Genomic DNA, 27516 nt, shown 5'->3' on the forward strand with positions numbered 1-27516 from the left:
TGTGCATAAATTCGAATGAATATCCAGGGCCCAATTTGACAAAGCTGTTAAGCAGAAAATCTGCTTAGCTGATTTCTTCGCTAAGCAAAAAATGGGTGGGGCACCTGTCACAAATGTAAACTTTATGGACTTATCTGGTAGCGGCCTACAGTTTCTGCTAAGCGATATTTAATTGTCTAATATGCTTAGTAAGTTTTTGTGCTAGGCTTTATGAAATTGGGCATGGACCACCTGGGCAAGCTCCATGGGTATTGTACTAAGCTTCTTCTAATGTAGGGGGCCTACTTGTTTATAGGGTCCAAGAACCACACCCAATGCAACTAATTTAACCTGCTCTATTTGGGTCTTAGTATTTGTTTTAGAATTTCAAAGAAAAGTGCTTTTAACCTTATTACAAATTAATGTCAATGAACTAAACTGTGAAAAGGTGCAAAAAATACTTTAATTATTCTTGTGTTTTTTTCTTTCTAATTGATCAAATTGCTAGCTGTGAAGAAACAGCAATGATATTAATTTCCGATAGATTAAATTGGACAATTTTAAAGGCACATAGGTAAATACACAATAATTTTTTAGCAAAACTTGGTATGGAAACAAGCAATGGGGAGCGCTGTTTAAAAACAAAGCTCCCTCTGAAGAAACATAGTTTTTGAGAAAGAGGTAATTTCGCACTCAAATAATAAAAAACTTCTGAAGCCTTGCATCTGAAAAACACAAAGTTATGCAATTAACCTGTCATTATTCTCTACTTGCAACTTCTATGACCAATTGATCCCAATTTTTATTGGTTTATTATTTTATGCATGCACATTATGTTGGGATACACCACGTGAGAACACTGGTCTTTGACAATATTATCAAATGTCTCCAGTGCCTGTAAGTACAACAGATCACCTAACATTGTTTACACACAAATATTGCTCTGACGGTAATTATTGTGGTTGTATCAAATACACAGCAGGTACTTGCTCATAATTATAGGGCACCTCCAAACCCCTGACCCCCCCCCCCCCACCACCACCAGATTGGCATGTTTTGCCAGAAGGCTAAAACTAAAGTTGGCTTAACAAAAAATACAAATTATGTTCAACTGCACACCATAATTCATTTATATATCAATTAGCAATTGAATTTTATTGCACAACCTCCACAAAATTCTTCACAACAAGTGGACAACAACAAGTAAATTAAAAAACAAGAGTCATAAAAGACATAATTGGAACTTCTGAGGAATTGTCAAGGATATCTGTTTATCATTTGACGCAAACACATTTATAGCTCATCCTGATAATACAGCGCAACAAATACTCCATGCAAAATCAAAACATGCTTTTGAAAAAAGGAACACCCTCAAACAATTCGTCATTTTTCAATTATCAGGCTTGACAGTACTCAAAATCAGAACATGTCTTTGTAAAAATTCTCAATTTTCATTATTAAAGCCTGACTTGTCAATGTGTCCATGGTATTGCCCCTGTTTATCTTCAAAGCTTAGTTCAGGAGTACCAAACAACCAGAAATCTGCAATCTTCAAATAAATCCCTTCTGACTCCCCCTGTTATCAAAACCAAGTCGTTCGGTTCCCGCTCTTTCCAATATGCATCAGTTCAGTTATGGAATAGTCTTCCAGAGGTTGTCAAACAGGCTGAGACATCAGAACATTTCAAAACCCGGTTAAAAACGTATCTATTTACTTTGTACAATAATTGTTGATTTCCTTTTACAGCGCATAGGGACCTCACGGTGATAATATGCGCTATTTAAGAATGGTTTTATTATTTTATAATAATATTATTATTTTAGAAACACATTGCTTATATATTTGGCTCTTTATGACATGTTGGTGGGCATGAGTCGGGTTGGGAAACATGTTTTAAAAGTATCGTGTATAATTATTCACATTATTTGCATCAAAACTGCAAAGTTTTCCATTTACTTTGTGAACTAATATAGTCTGCTATTTTGAGGAGTCCAGAATTTGCTTCAACAAAATGGCAGACTGTATTCTGAGTTCAAGAGGGTATAAAAAGAAAACCAATTTTCAGATATATTTATGTGGGTCATTATTTTCAAAATTTGAAAACATCTTTCCAACAATAGGCCTATTCTTTTCATAGCAATAACTTTCTAAAGCACAAAACACCAAACCGAAATGCAACATGTCCCCTTAAGCATATGAGGTAGATCAACATTAAACAGTCATGGCTCAGTACTTATTATCAAACCTTCATCAATTCAATTATCGAAAATTCATCACATCTCAAATTTCAACAATTTCAATCACATGGTCATCATCAAGAGACACATACTTCTGTAAGAGACACATTGCTTTTAGATTTGGCACTTTGGACTATGAAAGCATGTGTTACATAATATGAATCTGGGCCCAAGTTAATAAAGCCTGAAAGCAAAACAACTTGCTTAGCACAGAAAAGTATTGCTTAACAGAAACAGGTTTCCACCTAAAATAACATCAATTTTACTTAGCAAATAAATTTGTCAAGAAGTATTTTCTGGCTTACAGCTTTATGAAATAGGGCCCTGGTTGGAAACATGTTTTGAAAGTAGTGTATAATTATCAACACTAAAAGGTTCCTCAAAACTGTGTGGTGTTCCTTATACTTTGTGTTTTGAGTCAAAAATTCCGTTTACTTTGTGAACTAAAATAGTCCGCCATTTTTAGAAGTCCATAATTTGCTTCAACAAAATGACAGACTGTGTTACTTCACAAGAGTATAGAAAGAAACCGAACAATTTCCAGGTACATGTTTATCTGTGTGGATCATTATTTTTTTAAATTTTAAAACATAATTCTAACCACATCCATTTCACAGCAAGCACTTTCTAAAGCCCAAAACAATAACACCCAACTCAAAAGCGACGTGTCCCCTTTAGGCATGTGGGATAATTCAACAATAAAAAGTCAGACTTGGTACTTTTTATCAAACCTTGTTGAAAATTCATCACATCTCAAATTTCAACAATTTCAATCACATGGTCATCATGTGTGGTCATCAAGAGACATTACTTTTAGATTTGTGTGTAATTATCAACACTAAGGTGCCTCAAAACTGTGTGGTTTTCCTTTTACTTTGTGTTTTGTGGAGTCAAAAATTCCATAACACTTACTGTGAACTAAAATAGTATGCCGTTTTCAGGAGTCATGAATTTGCTTCAACACAAATGGCAGGTTGTGTTATAGTTCAGGAGGGCAACAAGAAAAAACAAACAATATCCAGGTATATTTGTGTGGATCATTATTTTCTAATTTTAAAACATATTTCCAACCTCATCCATTTCATAGCAAGCATTTTCGAAAGCTCAAAACACCCAACTCAAAAGCGACGTGTCCCTTTAGACATTAGGCAACATTAAATTGTCAGGCTCAGTACTTGTACTTGCCAAAACCTTGTTGTTGTTTTCGAGTCTCAAGCTTCAATAATTGCAATCACAACCAATGATTTCATTTATTTCATCAACATTTTTTAGAGACACATATTGCTTTTGGGCGTTTGGGGCTATGAAAGAGTTTGTTAGGACATGAACAAGGTTGGACAGAATAGCGTTTAAAAGTAAGCGGATAATTAAACTACGTACTTTAAAACTGTGAAGTTTTCCAAATACTTTGTGAACTTAAATGGTTTGCCATTTTTGGGGAGTCAAACTACTGCTTCAACAAAATGGCAGATCATGTTAGTTCAAGACGGCCAAGGAAAACCAAACAATTTCCAGGTGTATTTGTGCGGATCATTATTTTCTAAATTTAAAACATCTTTGGATGACAGTTATTGAAGAGCGGCATAATAGGGTGGTGACATGGGCCTTCAGTGATACATGTATGTTCATCCATGACTGCACAGAGATTTCTGGCTTTCGTTGAGTGGTTTCACATCACCAACCGTGATGGAAATGACTGGGAGTGGCTGTTGCAAAAATCTTGATGTTAAATGAAGATCCTCTGTTTTGCTGCATTAAGCATGAATCTTGTTTGCAGTCGTCCATTGATGATATAGCCCTTGGTGCATGCATTGAGTTTCATGAGAGCAGTGTCGTGGTCTGACATAGACTTGCCTCCTGTTTTTGCGGCGTTTACCATCATCTTGTTTGCAGTGGCTCATTGGTGAATGTCCTTGATGCATGCATTGCGTTTAGGGAGTGCATTGTGGTGGTCTGACATAGACTTGCATCCATGGCCGCCTCATGCTCAAACTGTAATGGGGATGCATTCCCTGAGTCGCCCTCACCTCACTTGTTCTCTTTCAATCTCTCCCAATGTGGAGGCAAGCCATTGCCAGGTTTGTCATGAACTCGGGAACCATAACCTTGAAGATGTTATCAAAGTACTGCAAGATAAAAAATTCAAAGAAAAACAAATAACTAGTAGAAATAATTGTTGGTTACCTCACCTCTGTAGGTAATCAAGACTTTCCACCCCTCAGCTTTATTATGGAAACATAATGAACCTACTTCTGTTTTGTGTTCAAAGAATATGGTCAATTGACCATAACAAAAATGGATACTCTGAGTTGTTCCGGGCGTTTGTAAAGTGGCCACCATAAGCAAGTTTGAATAAGTTTTGACTTTGTACACATCATCAGACATGGTTAAAATAACGAGAATTATGGACAAAATTGCAGTTTTCGCATGGGGCACTTTTGTAATATTTGCAGGACCATTGCCCAATGTCTTGGCCTTGGTGCCCTTCAAAAGTTTCCCATCGACTTTAGATTTTCCAATGGAAGTGCCCTTTGCAAAATGCAAATGGCCTTGCCCTTCCAACATGAAATTTCAGGCCTGCTCATGAGTCTGTCTACACTGCTGCCCCTTTCAATGTTCGATTTATCTTTTACATAAGGATTTGTTGTTATTATAATTCTGAGCAGTATTACCTGATGAGCATCCCTTGTCGTTAGGCAACATCTGAGCAGAACACAAACAACTAAAGAGGTTTTCCATCATCTCATTTTCTTATGTGCTTGTCTTGTCATGTCTCTTTAAGACCTGTAAAGAAAATAATTTCGGGTTGAAAAACAAAATTGACTAGAGTGGGACTCGAACCAACGACCTCCAGATTTACGTGTAGACATAATTTCTACCAACTGTGTCACATGATCCCTGGCTACACGACAGTTTAAAGCGTTGTATGTACAAATAGGGACACCGCCATAGGTCTAGATAGCTTAGTTGGTATAGAGTGCTGTCACATTAAATTAACACGTTGCCTTGGATCGGACGAGTTGGTCTGTAAAAAGCGTTTGTAACTGTTTGTTATAAAATGCATACGGTTGGAAAGATGTTTTAAAAGTAGAATACAATGATCCACACATATTTGCGTCGAAATTGCGTGGTTTTCCTTTTACTTTGCGAACTAACACGATCAGCCGTTTAATGGGAGTAAAAAATTTGACTCCCATAAATGGCCGACTGTGTTTGTCGACGAGGTAAGAGGAAAGCCAAGCAATTTCGAGGCAAATATGTGTGGATCATTGTATTCTACTTTTAAAATATCTTTCTAATCATTTGCATTTTTTTACGAACGGTTACAACACTTTTCAAAAACCAACTCGACCGATCCAAGGCAACGTGCTCTTTTAATCCATTCATTAAAAACATTTATGTTTAAAGTACATTGGTGTCAAATAGCCTGTGTTTCGATGCAAAACATTTCAAATGAATCATGCAAGGCACTCTGGTAAAGCAAAATGTGCACAGTGAAATCAGACAATTTGTGACAATGAAATACCCTGAAAATATTCATGCATACCTACAGACATTATTGGTTGGCAGACACCATTGGGCACTAGGCAGTGGCAGAAACTTGGCCATTACATGCCACAACAAAATCATTAAAATGAAAACTGTTTTAATTCTGGATGTAAATCTCAAATACAGGAGGAGTTCAGTAAAACCTTTTTGTTAGCAGTACTGGGCCCAATTTCATGGCTCTGCTTACTGCAGAATTCTGCGCTTACAATTACGATTCCCTGCATAAGAGCAAGCGCCGAGTTTCTGCGCTAGCCTTGTAAGTGTAGAATGCCTAGTAACAGGGAGGACGCACATGCAGAAGCCCAAATTCAACGCTAACCCGTGAAATACGCTTGTCGTAAGCACAGAACTCCCTGCTTCCATAACCCCGATTCTGTGCTTACGGTAAGCAGGGCCATAAAACTGGGCCCTCTCGTTAGCTAATTCATTTAAAGATAGAATAACAACAAAGTTCACTGCAACTTACCATGTGTGTATTGCAGGATGATGGCAAATATTCCACTACAGTGAAGCATCAATGGCACTTTATGTACTCGAGTCTCTTCAGCAGCCTTGCTGGTGGGCTGCCTCCTCACACATCTTCCGCACATCTCAGAGTGTCATCTTCTCAAGGATTCCTACAAGTAAAAAAAAATATTGGAATTGAGCAAAGAAAAAAATGCCCAGTCTGTTTACCTTAAGATATATTATTTGACAAGTAAGATAAATAAAGAGTACAACACATGATAAAATAACTTATTGACCCAAACCACATGATGTCATAATAACATTTGTAGTAATAACTAGTTCTTATATAGAGCCCATTTCACAATAATCGTCTCAATGCGCTTTACATTAGTGCATTGGTCATTTGGCCATAAAATTCTTTTAATCTGTCTCAGCTCCCTTGGGAGTATACAACCCGGGCAACCCTATGCTCCGAGGGCTTTTCATACACAGTATCAACCTCTACCCTAGCTGGTACCCATTTATAGTGTCCCGACCGGAATGCGAATACACACTCCGATGACTTAACCACCAGAACTTAAATTTGATAATAAGGAAAATCTTTGTTGCGTCATTTTGGAAGTGTTATGCAATGAATTTCTCCAAGATTGTGCAGTTAGTGCACATATTGGGTGACACTCTATCCATTAAACAGATTTTTAAATGCCTACCATAAAATTAATATGCAATTTTACTCCCATAATGGCAAATGCTGCAATCAGCAGCCTTAAATGACAATGATGCAGTGGGTCAAATACTTATGTTATTGCAGGGACTTGGAAGTTAAGCTGTACTGCTGTGTGTTCCATTAGTTGCTGGAGTTTATTCACAAATCCGACTGACGAAACTTACAAGGTTAAGCAGAATAAAAAACACCTTTAGACCAATATGAATAGTTACCTAAACTCTACAATGAATCTTTTCAAAACCTTAAATACCACAATGAAAAACACAGTAAAAGCCTAAACAAAGTAAACAAAACAACTTTTAATTGCACTGGATACTATTGGTAAATACTCAATATAATTGTGAACATGAAAACTTACTTGGTAATTAGCAATCGAGAGTTGTTGATGGTATAAAACATTGTGAGAAATGGCTCCCTCTGAAGTAACGTAGTTTTCAAGGAAGAAGTAATTTTCCACTAAAATATTTGAATTTGATTTCGAGACCTCAGAATAAAAGGTCCCAAAATCAAGCATCTGAAAGCACACAACTTCGTGTGACAAGGGTGTTTTTTCTTCCATTATTATCTGGCAACTTCGACCACCAATTGAGTTCAAATTTTCACAGGTTTGTTTTTTTGTTCATATATTGAGATACACCAAGTGAGAAGACTGGTCTTTGACAATTACCAAAGGTGTCCAGTGTCTTTAAACTAGAAATAACTTTAAAAAAACTAGTGACAAAGAAAAATTATAGCTTGGAATTAAAATGGCTTTAACTACATAAACCCACTACTCAAACCCTTTGTTGTAACCAACAATGTTAGAATAACATCAACAGACACTAAAATTAAATTACAGCAAAAAGTTAAACGAAAACAACATTACAAAAATCAAGCCCAAAAAGAACTATGTCCTGACATGCAGATAATATTCGGAACCCCTGAATGTTGCATGAGATATGCACAATGTGTAAAACCTGTCTCATCATCCACTTGACCAAAACCACCAGAGTATAAGAGAAAGAAAATTGCTGTGGTTGATGGCACAACCAAAGAGATAGACATTTCTGTGGATGTCAGCGCAACCAAATTTAAAGAGATAGAAATGAAATGTCTCTGTTTGACAGAGCAAAAATAGAGTGAGACGTTTCTGTGGTTGACAGGGCAACCAAAGAGTGAGACATTTCTGTGGTTGACGGCACAACCAAAGAGATAGAAATTTCTATAGTTGACAGGGCAACCAAACAGTGAGACATTTCTGTGGTTGACGGCACAACCAATGGATAAAAATTTCTGTGGTTGACGGCACAACCAAAGAGATAGAAGTTTTTGTGGTTGACATGGCAACCAAAGAGCGAGACATTTCTGTGGTTGACAGGGCAACCAAAGAGCAATCCATTTATGTGGATGACAGCGCAACCAAAGAGCGAGACATTTCTGTGGTTGATAGGGCAACTAAAGAGCGAAACATTTCTGTGGTTGAGGGCGCAACCAAAGAGCGATACATTTCTATGGTTGACCGTGTAGCCAAAGAGTGAGACATTTCTGTGGTTGATGGCACAACCAAAGAGATAGAAATTTCTGTGGTTGACACATGGCAACCAAAGAGCGAGATTTTTCTATGGTTGATAGGCCAACCAAAGAGCGATACATTTCTGTGGTTGATGATGCAACCAAAGAGTGAGACATTTCTATGGTTGACAGGGCAACCAAAGAGCAATACATTTATGTGGTTGATGGCACAACCAAAGAGATAGAAATTTTAGTGGTTGACACATGGCAACCAAAGAGCGAGATTTTTCGATGGTTGATGGGCCAACCAAAGAGCGAGACATTTCTGTGGTTAACAGGGCAACCAAAGAGCAATACATTCCTGTGGTTGACGGCACAACCGAACAGATGGAAATTTCTGTGGTTGACATGGCAACCAAAGAGCAATACATTCATGTGGTTGACGGCGCAACCAAAGAGCAGTACATTTATGTGGTTGACGGCGCAACCAAAGAGTGAGACATTTCTGTGGTTGATAGGGCAACCAAAGAGCCATACATTTCTGTGGTTGATGGCACAACCAAAGAGCAATACATTTACGTGGTTGATGCCGCAACCAAAGAGTAAGACATTTCTGTGGTTGATGATGCAACCAAAGAGCGAGACATTTCTCTGGTTGACAGGGCAACCAATGAGCGAGACATTTCTGTGGTTGACAGGGCAACCAAAGAGCAATACATTTCCGTGGTTGACGTCGCAACCAAAGAGCAATACATTTACGTGGTTGACGGCACAACCGAACAGATGGAAATTTCTGTGGTTGACATGGCAACCAAAGAGCAATACATTCATGTGGTTGACGGCGCAACCAAAGAGCAGTACATTTATGTGGTTGACGGCGCAACCAAAGAGTGAGACATTTCTGTGGTTGATAGGGCAACCAAAGAGCCATACATTTCTGTGGTTGATGGCACAACCAAAGAGCAATACATTTACGTGGTTGATGCCGCAACCAAAGAGTAAGACATTTCTGTGGTTGATGATGCAACCAAAGAGCGAGACATTTCTCTGGTTGACAGGGCAACCAATGAGCGAGACATTTCTGTGGTTGACAGGGCAACCAAAGAGCAATACATTTCCGTGGTTGACGTCGCAACCAAAGAGCAATACATTTACGTGGTTGACGGCGCAACCAAAGAGCAATACATTTACGTGGTTGAAGGCGCAACAACCAGAGAGCGAGACATTTCTGTGGTTGACATGGCAACCAAAGAGCGATACATTCCTGTGGTTGATGCCGCAACCAAAGAGCAATACATTTATGTGGTTGATGCCGCAACCAAAGAGTAAGACATTTCTGTGGTTGATGACGCAACCAAAGAGCGAGACATTTCTCTAGTTGACAGGGCAACCAATAAGCGAGACATTTCTGTGGTTGACGGTGCAACCAAAGAGATGGAAGTTTCTGTGATTGACATGGCAACCAAAGAGCAATACATTTCTGTGGTTGACCGCACAACTTAAGAGATAGAAATTTCTGTGATTGACAGCCCAACCAAAGGGTGACACATTTCTGTGGTTGACAGGGCAACCAAAGAGTGAGACATTTCTGTGGTTGTAAGGGCAACCAAAGAAAAAGACATTTCTGTGGTTGACGGCGACAACCAATGAGTGAGACATTTCTGTGGTTGACATGGCAACCAAAGAGCAATACATTCATGTGGTTGACGGCGCAACCAAAGAGCAGTACATTTATGTGGTTGACGGCGCAACCAAAGAGTGAGACATTTCTGTGGTTGATAGGGCAACCAAAGAGCCATACATTTCTGTGGTTGATGGCACAACCAAAGAGCAATACATTTACGTGGTTGATGCCGCAACCAAAGAGTAAGACATTTCTGTGGTTGATGATGCAACCAAAGAGCGAGACATTTCTCTGGTTGACAGGGCAACCAATGAGCGAGACATTTCTGTGGTTGACAGGGCAACCAAAGAGCAATACATTTCCGTGGTTGACGTCGCAACCAAAGAGCAATACATTTACGTGGTTGACGGCGCAACCAAAGAGCAATACATTTACGTGGTTGAAGGCGCAACAACCAGAGAGCGAGACATTTCTGTGGTTGACATGGCAACCAAAGAGCGATACATTCCTGTGGTTGATGCCGCAACCAAAGAGCAATACATTTATGTGGTTGATGCCGCAACCAAAGAGTAAGACATTTCTGTGGTTGATGACGCAACCAAAGAGCGAGACATTTCTCTAGTTGACAGGGCAACCAATAAGCGAGACATTTCTGTGGTTGACGGTGCAACCAAAGAGATGGAAGTTTCTGTGATTGACATGGCAACCAAAGAGCAATACATTTCTGTGGTTGACCGCACAACTTAAGAGATAGAAATTTCTGTGATTGACAGCCCAACCAAAGGGTGACACATTTCTGTGGTTGACAGGGCAACCAAAGAGTGAGACATTTCTGTGGTTGTAAGGGCAACCAAAGAAAAAGACATTTCTGTGGTTGACGGCGACAACCAATGAGTGAGACATTTCTGTGGTCGACGATGACAACCAAAGAAAGAGATATTTATGTTGTTGACGGCGCAACCAAAGAGTGAGACATTTCTTTACCCTTGTGTGAGTGGTTCTCAACACTAGATTAGGCGTGGGGATATTAGCAGGTTGCTTTAGATAGTGAATCTGTCAGAAGCCCGTATTTGTTGAGAGAAATAGACTATACAGATGGAAATGTATGCATTTGGGGCTCTGTAATGACCCAGCTACTTTTAAGAGACTTATGGAAAAGGTCATAAGAGGGTTGCAGTGGGAAATCCTGCTGACCTATGTAGAGGACTTAAATGTCTTAGGTAACACAGTTTAAGAAACGAAAGAGAGACTGAAAGTGGTGTAGATTGTTGACTTGCTGAGGAGTGAGGCTTGTGTGTTCTGTCATGGAGGGATCAGCTTGTTGGCGTTGTTTGGTGATCAGGCATGCTTCTTTCGTGGGTATGTTGGTGAAGAGAGAGACAACACCAAAACTTACAACAATGTCCGATTGACTGAGGTGAATGCCCTTAATGATGTTGACGAACCGACTTCGTTTGGTGATGCGATGCTTTGTGAGGCAGCTTGAGACTGATGGAGAGATCGGAGCTGGTTGGTGATCTTGTGTTCAATGGCCTGGACAAGACTTCATAAGTTCCTACAACACCTGAACAACTAACATCCACTATCAAAGTGACCCTAACCCTAACCCTAATCCTAATGCTAAACCTAATCCTAACGAAGTCCGAATCCATATCCTTCAAACCATCAAGAATTCTAAGCTACCAAAACCTAACACACGCAAGCAATAAAATGCCGCCATCTAAGCTATACCTAAAGACCAATCCATCCACATGTCAGCCAACAAGGGTAACGCCACTGTGGTCATGTCCACCTCTGACTACGAACAACAAGGTGACTGAGATTCTCTCAACTGACACTAAGAGACAACTACCAAGAAACCCTATCCAGGCCATCCAGCACAAGATCACCAACTAGCTCCGATCTCTCCATCAGTCTCAGGCTGCCTCACAAAGCATTACATCATCAACCAGAGTCGGTTTGTCAACATCTACCTCAGTCAATCGGACATTGTTGCAAGTTTTGATGTACATGAAGTCTCTCTCTTCACCAACATACCCTGAAAGAAGCATGTCTCATCACAAAGCAAAGCCTATAAGTTGATCACCCCATGACACTTCTTATTTATACTTGCGTATCTTCATCAAGCTTCCGATGGAGGGACCACTCAAATGAGCAAACCGCTGAGGCTGCCATTGGATCTACATGTACTCTATTCTCAGAGAAATAGAGAAAGAACTGAAGAACGCTGAGCTTGGATTGTTTATAGAGTTAAACATAACAAGCCAGGACAGAGTGGCTCAGTAGAGAAAGCTCATGAAGACAGACATTTATCACAAGATATTAGGCTAGAGTGTTAGATAAAGGAAGAAAGTAGTATTAGCCAGATCACTTGTAGAGTAGGGAACCAGATGATTCCAATGCAGGTGTTTAACCCAGGCAAAAAGCCAAGAATGGCTCAAAAAGGTATCACCGTTGGGTTTATTTCCACTGTGGAACATGAGGCAATTAGAAATAAGGCAAATGAGGCTAGTGAGCCAAAGCAGGGTTTGTATTTGCATTTACTAGACTCATTTACAAGAAGTACAGACAATGAACAAAACTAGTACCGGTAAGCTGTTCCAGTCAGGACGTTTTAAGTAGAGTTCGAAGACGTGGGGGTCAAGATATAGGTAGGACGTATGTTATGAAACACCACATAACCACTGGAGATGCAAGGCCAGTAAAACAGAGACCAAGATGGAACTCTGACTGCCTTAAGAGAGATACAAAGACAGGTTGTTGGCATAAAGAAAAGAGGTGTGATAGAACCCTCGTATAGCCTGCAGGCTGCCAATGTTGTACAAAGGCGTTTCTGTATAGACTACAGAAGGTAAACCTGTCCCAACATGAAGGATTCTTGGCCTTGTGTCCTACTACAAAAAGTTCATACAGGGTTTTGCAGAGATTGATAGTCTTTTGCATGCCCTGACAGGGAAGTCAAGACTGTTGTAGTGGAGTGAGTTATACCATGGAGCTATATACCAGGGTGTATTTGACAACCCTGCAAGCAGTGTAGCCAGGAACAACTCGTAGAGTAGAGAGGGCAGAATAAACAAAATGTCCGCAGAGCATTTTAGAAAAGAGAAACAAGAGGAAAAGTTGTTGGTTCAACCAAGAAAACCCCAAGTACATGATGAGACTAAGTTAGGTTTTAAATGCCAAAAAGACGGACAAGAACCACAAGAGTATAACTTTTATTTCATTGTTGGCCTACAATGTGAGAGATTCAGTGTGCCCCTACTCAGTTAACGTGTAATCGTTGGATGCATAAACGATGTTATCTTTCAATTTAACGAAACACTCCCCAGTTAAAATAGTTCAATTATAAGCTGAGCAAACTGGAGTTTTACCAGATAAAGATTATGTTTGACAGTCAGAAAATTAGATACAATTAAGCAGTGTTGCAGTCGAGTCACCTATGTCAAGTCGGAGTCCGAGCCATGAGTCACAAGTCACTTGGGTCGAGTCCAAGTCCCGAGTCACTTGTTTGAGTCTTGAGTCCGAGTAACGAATCATTTGGGTCAAGTCCGAGTCCGAGTCACGAGTCACTTGTTTAAATAGTTAAATAGTTCAACTTCAACCGGTTTACCTATACCGAAGCACTTGATCGCAAACCAAATGTCAAAAAATAAGAGTTGGATATTACAAAATAAAACACATAATTTAAACAATGTGCCATGATAAGATTCGAACCCACATTCCGATGATTAACCACCAGAACTTGAATTCGACGCTCTTGACCACGACACCCTTCCTTTACTTTTAAATGAAATAAACAATATTGATGAAAGATTCGTTACAAACTAAAGTGAATATTTCAACTTGATAAACAGCCGTCTTCACAAATTAAAAGATAACATGATCCTTGTCCATTAGAACACAGTACAGCTGAAAACACGATATCTTCCCATACTGGTATACCGAAAAACTTTCCATTTAAAATAGTTTAATTGTAAACTGAGCAAACTGGCACTGTACTCAATAATGTTTGATAAAGTACACAGAATTAGATAAAAACAAGGCAAATACATTTACAATGTACTGTACACTGTAATCTTGGAATAATTTCTCTATCCTGCAACACCACTTCTTCCCTTATGTGTACCTCAAGGAATATCTCATTTGAGTAAATTCAATATAAAATTATTTCATAATTAATGAAATAGTGGTGGTAGGATACAGACATTATCCTATCTATATGAAACATAATAAGGCCTGAAGAGTGACAAGCTTAACAGAGTAAACTGTACCAACACAGAACCACAAACAAAAACCTTAAAGGCACTGGACATTATTGGTATTTACTCTAAATAATTGGTAGCATAAAAACCGACTTGCTTGTTGATAGTGCAAAGAAACATTGGTAGAAACGACTCCATTATTTTCTTGCACTTTCTATGACCAATTGAGCCCATGACTAAGTGAGAATATTGGTCTTTCACAATTAGATTACCAAACGTGTCCAGTGCCTTACAATTCATTAGGCCTAAAGAAATCCTCAAAACAATCTATATTTTGTATTAGCCAGTACAAGTTTGCTCAGTCTGTTCCTTTAATAATAATAATAATTAATTTTTAGTGTTAAGCACAAGTTTACAATAACCGTATTAATGCGCTTTACATTAGTGCCCATGTCATTGGGTCAATAACATTCCTTTAATCTTTCTCGGCTCTCTATGGACAGCCGTCAGCTGCAGCATAGTGCAAGTGGCTTTATAACCCCTACCCTCACAGGTAAATTTATACCCCAGAGTGACCATGACCAGATTCGAACCCACATTGCGATGATTAACCACCAGAACTTGAATTCGACGCTCTTAACCACGATCCCTTCTTTAATATTAAACAAAATCACAGATTGACGAATCTTAACAGAGAACAAACTGTAGCAATAAACAGAACCACAAACAAAAATCTTAAAGGCACTGGACATAATTGGTAAATACTCAAAATAATTGGTACCATAAAAACTGACCTTTCTCCCTGTTGATAGTTATATAAAAAAAAAAACCTTCAGAGAAATTGCTCCATTGTTTTCTTGCACTTTTGATGACCAATCGACCCAAATTTTCACTGTTTGTAATGTTATTGCATACTTTGGGATACACCAAGTGAGAATATTAGTCTGTCACAATTACCAAACGTATCCAGTGCCTTACAATTCATCAGGCCTAAAAAATGTTCTCAAATCAATCTATATGTTGTATTAGCCAGTACAAGTTTGCTCAGTCTGTTCCTTTAATAATAACTAGTTCTTAGTGTTTAGCGCATTTCACAATAACCATATCAATGTGATTCACATTAGTGGCCTCGTCATTGGGCCAATAACATTCCTTTAAGCTTTCTCAGCTCTCTATGGACAGCCCTGAGCTGCAGTATGGTGCAAGTGGCTTTTCAACCCCTACCCTCATACAGGTGACCATTTATACCCTTGTGTGAACACAAGTGCCATGATAAGATTCGAACCCACATTCCGATGATTAACCACCAGAACTTGAATTCGATGCTCTTACCACGACAAGCTTCTTTAATTTTAAACGAAATAAACCATATTGATGAAAGTGTAGATTATTTTTGTGAATCTACACTCAACTGTCAATTTGTTGCAAACTAAAGTGAATAGTTCAACTTGAAAATAACTGTCTTAAAACATGTTATCTTTTAATTTACCAAAACACTTTCCAGTTAAAGCAATTTAATTGTGGACTGAGCAAACTGGCATTGTACTGGATAGATAATGTTTAACAAAGTACACAAAATTAGATACAATTAAGGAACATTCAATGTACACTATCCTGCCACCACTTTTTCACTTATTTTTAACACCAGGAGTATCTCATTTGAGTAAATTCAATCTAAAATTATTTCATAACGAATGAAAAAGTAGTGGTAGGATATGATATGGACATTATCCTCTATATTATTTTAAGCCTCCCTTGATTAAACAAAATTACACAGTGACAAATTTTAACAGAGTATTAATTGTAGCAATAAACATAACCACAAACAAGAACCTCAAAGGCACTGGACACTAGCTATTGCTCAAAAACAATTGTTAGCATAAAAATGACTTGTTAATGAGCAATGGAGAGCTGTTGGTCAGAATAAAACATTGTGGGGAATGGCTCCATTATTTTCTTGCAGCTTCGATGACCAATTGAGCGAAAATTTTCACTGATTGTTATAATATGCAAACTTGTATTTTGGGATACACCAAGTGAGAAAACTGGTCTTTGAAAATTACCAAATGTGTCCAGTGCCTTTTTACAATTAAAGTTGTCACAATATAACATAAAAAAATACATAATCTGTAAAAGCTACGTCAAACAATCTTATCAATAGCAAGATAAATTTACTTTGGAATAACCATGGTAACGATAATGTGAGATGATGGCTGTCTTTTGATGAAGATGCAAGTTCTCCCGAGTTGAAAGAGACAGTACATGTATTTGAATGTGCGACAGACTCTGCAGTATCGAGCTTTGCTGATGGCTTCTCTTGGTCCACATGTTGTTCTCTTAGAAGATCGTACACCAAATGAATGCTGATCAGTAGTTTAGCATATGAATACGTTTGCATATCAGTAATCTTATGAATGTACACTTATTATTGAGAAAACTGTTAAAATAATCAGAGAATAAACTCTTCCTAATGTAAATTTGCTACGGCTCATACATTCCATTTGCGAACCTACACTTTCTCGTCCATTCTCCTTTACATGTAGCTCAGGTAAACGGTACTAAATTTTTGGAAATCTATAATTGAATTTAACAATACACATGTAACAGCTATTTTTATAATGAACCTTCAAAAGTATTTTCTTCCAAGTAGCATATTACTAACCAGTACAACTCTTTTATTTTACCATAGTTACTCAGTTTTACCAGAGGAAGTCCATTACTCCTAAATGTAACAATCTGCTTTCATGAAACATGCAGTTCCAGCAATTTCTAAAACTGGCTATTTTAAACACTCTGGGCCTCACTGGAAACTTAAAAATCTTTAAATCTACTGTCATTTATCTTAATTTACAAACATGTGTAGATTGGATAAAGTTTTACATGTCTGTTTCAACCTTGTTTTACACTAACCTCAAACATCATTCCCACTATATAAACCAGCAGTACTACTAAAATTGTTACAAATATTTATCGTAAAACCACAATGTCAACAAATGGTACTGTCCTATGTGGCAACCTTTGTTGGAATAGTTTGGACAAAATATAACCTAAACATGTAAGAGGGTTGAGGAACACAACAGAAAGAGTAATGTAGAACACCAGGCCAGTACCCATACCGTAGTGTGGGGATACGCCTTTCCCGCCAGCAGGAGATCTGTGTGTATATACTCCAACTGACATCAATGAAGTGTCGACCATTCCGGGGTCCAGGCGCCTCCTAACACTAAACAAAAGCTAAAACTAAACTGGCAAGGTGTTCCTTGAAAATAGAGAAGGGGAAGTAGAAGAGGAAATGGAAAAGGAGCGCAGTGAACCTATTCAATTTGGTGCTTCAATGGACTTTTATGGCTGTACAGATTTTTGTAAAATTAAATAAAGAAAATTAATAATAAAACTCTTATAGCGCGCATTTCGTAATTCCAGTTTTAATGTGCTTGCAATGAATAAACGTTCCCCAAAGAGCTTGTCCTACACCCTTCAAGGTGAATTTAGTTTGGTTCATGAGATATGAACTTTTGAATTATGAAAATTTGAACTACCGGTTTCAGCCAGAAGTAAAGGTCACATGGGATCATACTTCAGACAAGATTTATAACATACATGTATTTATTTATGCATCAAGTGCTTTGATATGCAATTACCTTTGTAAGCTAATTATCAGTAATTAATAAGGTTCCCATCAAGATATTTTTTAAGTCAATATATTAAAATAAGAAAATTAACTAAGTACTTTGCTAATAATTACAGGTAACTATTATTTCATGACGTTAGCTTTCCAGTTTATACAGATATTCATCATCTTCATCAGGTCGGGCGTGCTCGGCTTTCTTTGATATGGTTCTCCCATCTTTCTCTCTTGATTTTCGAACCTTCATCCAGTTTCCTCCATCAATATTGGTCAAAAAGGCCTTCTTTTTGGCATCTTTGTTTGCCATGTTAAGTTTTCAAAGTAGAATATCTCCAGTGAGTTCTTCATAAGTTAGTCAATAGACCATAATTGTGGTTTACAATGCCCTTGGGATGGGCACTTGAGAATTTGTCAAAGTAGTGTGTACAATGTCCTTGGGCTTGGCACTGGAGAGTTTGTCAGAGACGTATGCACAATGTCCTTAGGATAGGCACTGGAGAGTTTGTCAGAGACGTATGCACAATGTCCTTAGGATAGGCACTGGAGAGTTTGTCTTGTCAGAGACGTATGCACAATGTCCTTGGGATCGGCACTGGAGAACTTGTCAGAGACGTATGCACAATGTCCTTAGGATTGGCACTGGAGAATTTGTCAGAGATGTATGCACAATGTCCTTGGAATTGGCACTGTAGAATTTGTTGGAGACGTACTGTATGCACAATGTCCTTGCAATTGGCACTGGAGAATATTTGCCAGAGAAGTACTGTATGCACAATGTCCTTAGGATAGGCACTGGAGAATTTGTAGGAGTACTATGCACTATGTCCTTGGGATTGGCAATGAAGAATTTGTCAGAATAGTATGCACAATGTCCTTGGGATTGGCACTGAAGAATTTGTCAGAGTAGTATGCAGAATGTCCTTGAGATTGGCACTGCAGAATTTGTCAGAGTAGAGTGCTCTCCTGATCTTGGCATCAGCAATCAGCATCTGTACCCAGTTCTTTTGTTGAAGAAACGGTGATCGCTTACAACCTTGCAACATCAATGACCGGCCTGTCCATACAAGGGATGTCACAACTCTCCAGGTAAACCAAACTTCAAATACCTTGAAAATGACATGCAGTAGACAACCAATGTGGTACGAGAACAGAGAAGACAGAGACATTTGCAGGAAAGCTGCCTCATCGCGCTGCGCCGAACAATAGGCTTGAGACCGGAACTGGTATGTGATCTTTCATTTAATATCTGGAATGGGGTTTCTTTGGTAGGTATCTGTAAGTGCCAGTTGGTGTCTAAAGTGAAGGTTAGTGTCTGTAAGGGTCGGTTGTAGGCCTAGTCGTTGGTGTCTGTAAGTGTTGTCATGAGTGAGGGGTTAGGTTAACATTAAGGGTAAGGGTTATAGAACTCCCGGGTAGCTCTATAGGGTGTGGGTTACGATGAGGGTTAGAATTGTGTTAGGGACAGACACCTACAAGAAACCCCATTCCGGATATTGAATGCAAGATCACATAGCAGCTCTAGTCTCTCCTTTTGTTTAGCATAATATTAATTTGCATTCAAGCTCTCTGAATCCCCTGCCCTCGTTTCCTCAGTCAACCAAAGATAGTGGTACACAACCTTGATGTTCCCCTCTACGGCATAGTAGTGTCCAGGGGTTCACAAACCCACAACACGGATCCTCCACCCAATTGGCCGCACAATATCACCAACTAAAGTTTGACATTCATGTCAGTTTTGTCAAGATAACACTTGATCATCAGTTCCTCCAACACCTGAATAACCAGCGTGCACTCAAGAAATTGACCATGGAACTAAAGGAGAACAATACCATCTCCTTCCACGATGTTTTAGAAGTTACCAGAAATGCAGATAGCACCCTCGCCCACACTGTACACTGGAAGATTGCACGCAATTAGCATTATCCACACAGGTCTTCGTTCCATTAGCCACTCTTGGAGTCCGCCACCCAGAACAATTTACAGTCCACTGTAAGCCTGTAGCAGTTAACCGGGTATATGGGTACCCAAAAGCAGATGTTCAGTTCCAGTTCCATTTTATCGATTCCATACCGGAACCATCCAGCGAGCAGCAGCTCCCACAGAAATTTCACCTTTAGTTAGATATTCAGAGATGAAAATTCTTCAGTTACGTCGTAGTGACGTCACAATGTACTTAAAAGATCATCACTTAGGCTGTGTACGCATCCAGTGTAGGATATGTCCCTCCTCATGTAAATGCCATTCATTTCTTATAACTTGCAGACTTGCAGTTCTGGTTCATGTTGCTCCTGCATGATGTCATCTCTTCGTGATGATCATCTTCTGTCTACTTGTACCTCTTTTCCCTTTCCTTGCCCTTGGTTGCCAATCCATGATTTTTGGTGTCCATTTGTGATGTCTTAGGGTAAAGGGCCCATCCCATCTCTCTATAGGCTTTTTCATATTTTTCTGTTCCCTCTTGTTGTTTCTGTACATTTAATCCTGTCTCTATAATAAGAAATAGTTGTCTGTCCATGTTTCTGCTCCATGAGTTATTGTTGATAGCCCACACTGATCCTATTATTTTTCTCAAAGTATTCCTTTGTATCGTCCAAAGGAGCTCCATCCTGCCTTAATCCTGGTTGATGCTTAATCTTCAGTTTTACTGTTTGGTACAGTATTTATATTCATTGACCCTGGTGGTCTATTGGTCCTCCACCATTATTGAGTCATCTGTATTGAAGTTGGTCATGAACTTTTCCTTGTGTATCTTCAAATCACTGTCTTTATTTTTGCTGTTTACTTCATTTATTTGCACCTCTAAGTCATTAGCAGAAGAGGTGATAGAGCCACATCATCTGCCGAGCATAGATCTAATAACATTTCTCTATCAATAATGTACCCCTTCCTTCTCATCCAGTAAAGTGCTCTTGAAAACCTCTTCCAACACCATGCTGAACATTTTGGGTGATTTTTTGTCCCCATGTCGTGGTCAATTTAAATCCTACATTATGTACTGCAATACATTTAATAAAAGTTTAATCTAAAAAAAAAAAATTAACACATAAACCACACAATGGATTTGTACAATCTATAAATCATTGCATGGGCTTTGCATACTTCTAAACAAAAGCTACACAGAGTGTGACCCCACTTGACCTTTACTTCCTGAAAAGAAGGTGTACTTGAACTCTGATTGTAGTGGTTTATTGGTGATCATAATCATATACCCGTGATTGATTAAGATGCACGCACGTGACTTTGGTGATTAATAGAGACTTTCTGACACGTCCAGTTAAGCGAGGGCGTTAGCGCCAATGTCAGTTTTAAACTATTATCTATATCGAGAAAAGCGCTGTGGCTGGCTGTTCGGCTCCATTGATTAACAGGTTCAAAGAAAGAAAGAAAGATAGATAGATAGATGTAGATCAATAGATTAAAGGTTAAGTTTTCACAACATTACAACTGAATTGTAACGACATTGTATGACACATTCATTCAAAGTTACTAGATACATAAATCACAAGCAAAAATGGGAATAATGTATACTTTTAATTGTTAATACTTTTTTGTTTGGAAACAGATTGATATCTAATGCGATACATATAGAAGAATCAGACATACACTTTATTGTTCTAGCTATGCACTTAGAGAGGCTTTGTACATTATTACACACTTTGCACATGTCTTTATTGCTACGTAAAATTGGGGGCGTAGAGCTTTCTGCTTTACCGGCCAGGTTTCAAACTGATGATACCCAAGCCTACATCTGTATGGAATTTAAAAGGGGTAAAAAGGGGTAACCCTTTTTCAGCCATAGCAGTAGGTGGCACTTGGCCTCTGAAAACGAAAATTGTACCTCACACCTTGAGGTGGCCTTCAGGCCTCTGTTTCTGGCGACTTGCATAATTTTTGTAAAAATGTATTACCAATCATGACAACAAACTAAATTACTATGATTTGAGTGACGGCTCAAGTATTAATGAAAAACAAATTTTCAAACAGACATTTTTTTGTGTTGTGTGATATCGGTTTCAACTCATAAGTAATACAATTTGTAGAAGGCATTTCATGTGATCGGTGGTTTAAGGGACACTGAGAGAAATGACATGTTGTTTTAGGTTCTCTATTTCTTTTTCCCTATTTTACTTGGTGTATCTGCTTGCGCTTTGCGCTTTCAGATGCATATAAGCTGAATTATTTTATTGTTTGAATGATAAATCACCTCTTTCTAAACAAACTATATGTTACTTCAGGGGGAGCCGTTTATCACAATGTTGCATCAACAGCTCTCCATTGCTGGTTACCAAGTAGGTTTTTTATGCTAAAAATTATTTGAGTAATTACCAATATTGTCCAGTGCCTCTATACACCCTTTGATAAAACTCTCTTCATATTTCAGGAAAATTACAGAGGGACCATGGTCCAATACACAGCTGTCCCACAAGCAAACAACTTAATAATTAGCCCTCTAACAAATTCATCACACTACACAAATACAATATGTAAAAGTTATGTTTAAATCAACATATACATTATTGGCTTTTGCTAACAAAACAGTTGATGGCACTCCTGGCAGTGTAAGCACTTTGTGTAATCCACCATTTACAAAAAAAAGAAGAAGAAAAAAAAAGGGCCCTACATGTTAAAGACCACCTGGGTCAGGAGAAACGTGTGAAAAACTGATGTAACACATTTTCGCTCACTGTGCAACAAACTCAAAACGGGAAATTAGCTTTATAAATTTCTCATAAAGTATGACATTTCAGACAGAAACATTTCATGTGATGTTTTCTACTGTCAGTGTCAATCATCATTAGATCTGGTAAGTTTGATGAAAATCTGTGATCTTATCCAAGTTTTGTTAATACCAATTATGTAATGTTCCTCAACAAATCAACAACAAGATAAAAAGTTACTTTGGAAAAATTAATGTTTACGGTAACAGGACCAGATAGGCGTCAATGTAAAATTTCAAAAAATTAAACCGTGAAAAGTCTACATGTACATATACCAGCCAGTTATTTCAAAATTAATTTTTAATATTTAATATGATTTCTCCAAACATACATTTTTGGCTGCCGAGGATTTGAAGCCCTTCGTAAAATTACTGAAAATATGCATGCATGTGTAATCTACACTTATTAATGAGAAATCAAATTTGTTTAATTTATTTCATATACAATTACCAGGGGCTAAACAATATGCAAAGCATTTTTATGAGACCCATACAAATTGCAATAAAGACTGTATTATAGTTCTGAGCACTGCAGTGACAGCTGTTGCATTGGTAAAATTTAGTATGATTGATGTAAAACTACGATTCCTATTTCAAAAAAATGTTAAATTTGCATCCAGGATAAAGATTGATAATTGTGGTTTAACCCTTACACCAATGTGTGTTAACACTGTTTACTCAGTACTTCCCTGAGTCCTGTGAAAAGTCCATTCAAGATGAATGCCCTATTTTTGTTGGTTACAAATAATTCATATCATGTTTTTAGAATGAACAATGCAATTACTACCGATAAAATAGTATCAGAAATCGTTGAGGTATTTAAGTGTGTGCAAGGGAGACCATAATGAAGCCTACTAGAAACTTGTATATTATAGAACTAGTCCCTCAATCAGGCGCTTGGTGAAAATATGCAGGTAATGAGAAAAAAAGATGACTTGTTGAATAGTGAGGCTTGTGGGGTCTGTCATGGAGGGATTAACTTGAAGGCATTAGTTGAGATGAGACATGTTTCTTTCTAAGGTATGTTGGTGAAGAGAGAGACTTTGTCTAAACTCTCAAGAATGTCGGTTTGACTGAGGTGAATGTCATTTATGATGTTGACGAACTGGCTTAAATTGGTGATATGGTACTGTTTGAGGCCGAGTAGTGGGTGGAGAATCTTGGTGAGATGTCTTGCCTTGTTGTAGATTGTGGAAACCCTGGGCACTACGATGGGATGGAGGGGAATATCTGGGTTGTCAACGTGGGTTGACCGAAGAAATGAGGGCAGGGGGATGCAGAAGTCTTTTGATGGCAGTACCTGGGTGAGCTGATGGCCTTAGACTGATGGAGAGATCAGAGCTTGTTGCTGATCTTGTGTTCGATGGCCAGAATGGAGTTTCTTGGTAAATATATGTAAGTGTTGGTCGACAGAATCGAGTCTCCTTGAGGTTAAGTCAGATGTGGACTCGACCACATACCATAAACCTTAACTCAACCTAACTCTAGCCTAAACCTAACTCAAGTCCGTATCCAGATCCTGCCAATCCTCAAGAACACCAACCTACCAAGATCATTCAAAAGCAAGCAGTAGAATGCTGCCATCTAAGCCCTACCTAAAGACCAATCCATCCACTTCATGCCAGCCGACACACCACTGTGGACATATCTACCACTAAGTATGACCACAAGGTGACTAAAATTCTGTCGACTGACACTTACAGACGCCTACCAAAAAAAAACATCTTGGCCATTGAATACAAGATCAGCAACAAGCTCCAATCTCTCCATCAGTCTAAGGCCATCAGCTCACCCGGGTACTGCCATCAAAAGACCTCTGCATCCACCTGCCCTTGTTTCTTCAGTCAACCCAAATTCACAATCCCGATGTTCCCCTCCGTCCCATCGTGGCGCCCAGGGTTTTAACAGTCTACAACAAGGCCAGACATCTCACCAAGATTCTCCACCCACAACTTGGCCTCAAACAGAACCACATCACCAGTTTAAGCCAGTATTGTTAAGCTTCTAGTAAATGGGGATTATTGATCAATAGTGTTCTTCAAAATTGTTTGGCAACTAGAAAATATCTTTTCAATGTTGATTTTTATCTACTTTTTCAAAATTGTATGCATTTTTCACCTAATGATCTTTTGATCATTAGAAATATGAAAAGCCATTAGCGACCTTATAGTTCTGAGCAGCAGATTGTGCATACATACTTTAAGGAGAATGGATAAGAAAGTGTATAAATGACTAATTGTTTATGGAATGTACGAGCTGATGGCAAGTACATTTGTAGTTAATTGAATCTACAATTCAGAGTTTATTTCACAAAACTATTTCCACAAAAGGCATTGTGTGAAGTAAATTCAATGATTTGGATGTACCAATAATAAGTGTAGATTTCTAATTAAAAGACCTCAATGATTTGTTGATACTATTGTATATGTAGTATTGCATGGTCCATTCAAAAAATATAATGTGGATTATACATAAACAATAAAAATAGGACATTCATCTTGAGTGGACTTACAAGTTGATGCTGCATGAGTTCTGCAGACCCATTTACAAATTTTAAACCCTGATTGTCATAACATAGGAATTTGTAATTTTACATCAATCATTACTGGAACTTACTGAAGCAACAGTTAGCACTGTGATTGTTTACTAAAGAGTATTGATTTACAGAATGAATGTTTTATTGATACAATTGGATCCATTTCTAGATGTGATCTACACTGACCTGATTCCAATCTTCTTCTTGCAAGCTTGATGTGCAGATCTGACCTTGAGTCTTGAAACATCTTGAATGCATCTTAGTAGTTCAACCACATCTGCAAATAAAGTATAAGAACTTCCATTAAAAGGGCTAGATATGATTCATATCATTTTCTGTAACGAACAAGAGAGTTAGTAGGCCCTATTTATCAACCACAATAACAGATGTTATAATGACGTTTAACGATGCACATGATCACAAGTAAGAATGGGAGTTCAAACAATTCATACTTGACGATTCAACGGGTCATACAACTTGACCCATCAGACACTTTTGACGGCTGTATGGTACACACGATCATCAACTGTATTAAGACAAGTAATTCTTTTTAAACAGACCAGGCATGCTGAGCGATATCGATAATGTGCATAATCTGGTATTGGTGCAAATTGTTGTTCACTAACACTCAACTATCGCGAAACCCCCTCTATATTGGCGCCGCGTCACAGAGATCACCGACCACCACTCAGAACGCCCTCTATGAGTGGAATAATCCCAACCCAAATAATTGATGACCCGCTGAGCCACGACAGAGTTGGACTTAACCATTCTGTGCACGAACGGCATGGATCAGATCGTTAAAAAAAATGGAAAAACCCAGTATTGGACAAAAATGGAAAAACGCCAGATGCGAGATGGCAGATAATACAACCATTGGGCATACAGTGTTTTTGCTTGCAAAATATTTCATAAAGATACACCAAGACAAGCGACACATTTTGGAGTGAATGTGCTCTTCAGGCCAATGTGCCCGCTACGGTAGGTGACACAAATGGCGGAAAGGATATCCACATAAAAACATGTTTCTATTCAAAAAACGATTTCACCTCCTGGCATGGAGTAGTAGATAGACATGATAGGGCCAAGGAAGAAGCGGTACTATTATTTATTCAGATAAGCAGGAACATGAAAATCAATAATGTTAATCATTTTTTAATGATTTAAATATATTTAGAATATGGGATTTTAATTTTGAGTATCGTTTATAGCTCCCACTTACTCTTTGTTGTCGCTATTTACTGAATACCATGCGGTTAAGCAGGTCCTGCCTGTAAACTACTGTTAACTGTGTTGTGGCACCACCAGTGACAGTGAGTGGCACACAGTGAACAGGGGTGGATTTCACAAAGGTATTCCTAAAACTTAGGACTAGTCCTAGGCAATGCTAAGAGATAGGACCAGTCCTAAGTTAGGATGAGTTACTGGTCCTAACTTAGGACCAGTCCTATCTCTTAGCATGCTCTTAGCATTGCCTAGGACTAGTCCTAAGTTAGGACTACCTTTGTGAAATCCACCCCAGAACACGCATTCATCATGACAGTGTCAGTGTGTTTTCATTGGGCACGGAGTCAGAAGGAAATTGAGCGGATTTTGTACATGTATTTTAAGTGCTAAATAACCAAAGATTACCATGCACGAAATACCAGCGGTTTTACGGAAATGCATTTCGACAGGAAGAAATTAAAACAAAAAAGATTTACCTTTTTTTGGTGAAATTAAGAACAACGTCACCGAATCATACCCTCTTAGTTGTAAAATGGCGCTGCTCAACCCGCGCATGCGCACTGCCGAATCCTAGCTAGCGGTGGTGGCGGGGTGTCACTGATTTTGTTGACGTCAAAATGTTTAGGTTTTTTTTATCCAATGGCATCGCCGTATTTCTGAGACGGAAAAATGAATATTGATCACATAGTAGTCTTTCAACCAGTGGTTATTTAGTTTTTTTCACTTTCCTTGGATATAACTTTTTAAATTCTAAAAAAGATTTCAACTTTTTCATTGCAGTCTCTGGTTTCCCAAAATAAACCAAAATTACCGATAATCACCACGTATGTTTTTTTTTTTTTTTACTATTAACGGGCATAAAGATTGTTTTTATTTTTACAATAGTATCAAGTTTCGGTAAAAAAAGTCATAAACCTTCGTCAGCTAATCGTTAATTCATAGAGCAAGGACCAGTCCTTGCTCTATGGTTAAATTGGTTATAATCTTATTCAGTCTGTTGCCATAGCGTGGTAAATCCTGAAGAAGAAAACCGTTGATTTCTTTTAAAAAAACGCCCCGTAAAGCGGCCCCACAAAAGAAAAGTATAAGCAGCTGAGCGGCGGGCGGCGAATAAGACTGCACAACATCTACCGACTTGAATTTCAAGACTA

General features: G+C 38.5%; 1 long non-coding RNA gene across 1 annotated transcript; it reads right to left on the minus strand.

The window, feature by feature from the left end:
- Positions 1–1103: 1103 nt before the first annotated feature.
- On the minus strand, positions 1104–26901 carry LOC139947603 (uncharacterized). The gene is made up of 5 exons (XR_011787374.1): positions 26842–26901; positions 25325–25415; positions 6233–6383; positions 4890–5001; positions 1104–4343 (listed from the first exon to the last, which is right to left on the minus strand). It is a non-coding gene; the product is annotated as an uncharacterized lncRNA (long non-coding RNA).
- Between the last annotated feature and the right edge of the window lie 615 nt (positions 26902–27516).

Source organism: Asterias amurensis, chromosome 14, assembly GCF_032118995.1.
Source record: "Asterias amurensis chromosome 14, ASM3211899v1".
Taxonomy (NCBI): Eukaryota; Metazoa; Echinodermata; class Asteroidea; order Forcipulatida; family Asteriidae; genus Asterias; species Asterias amurensis.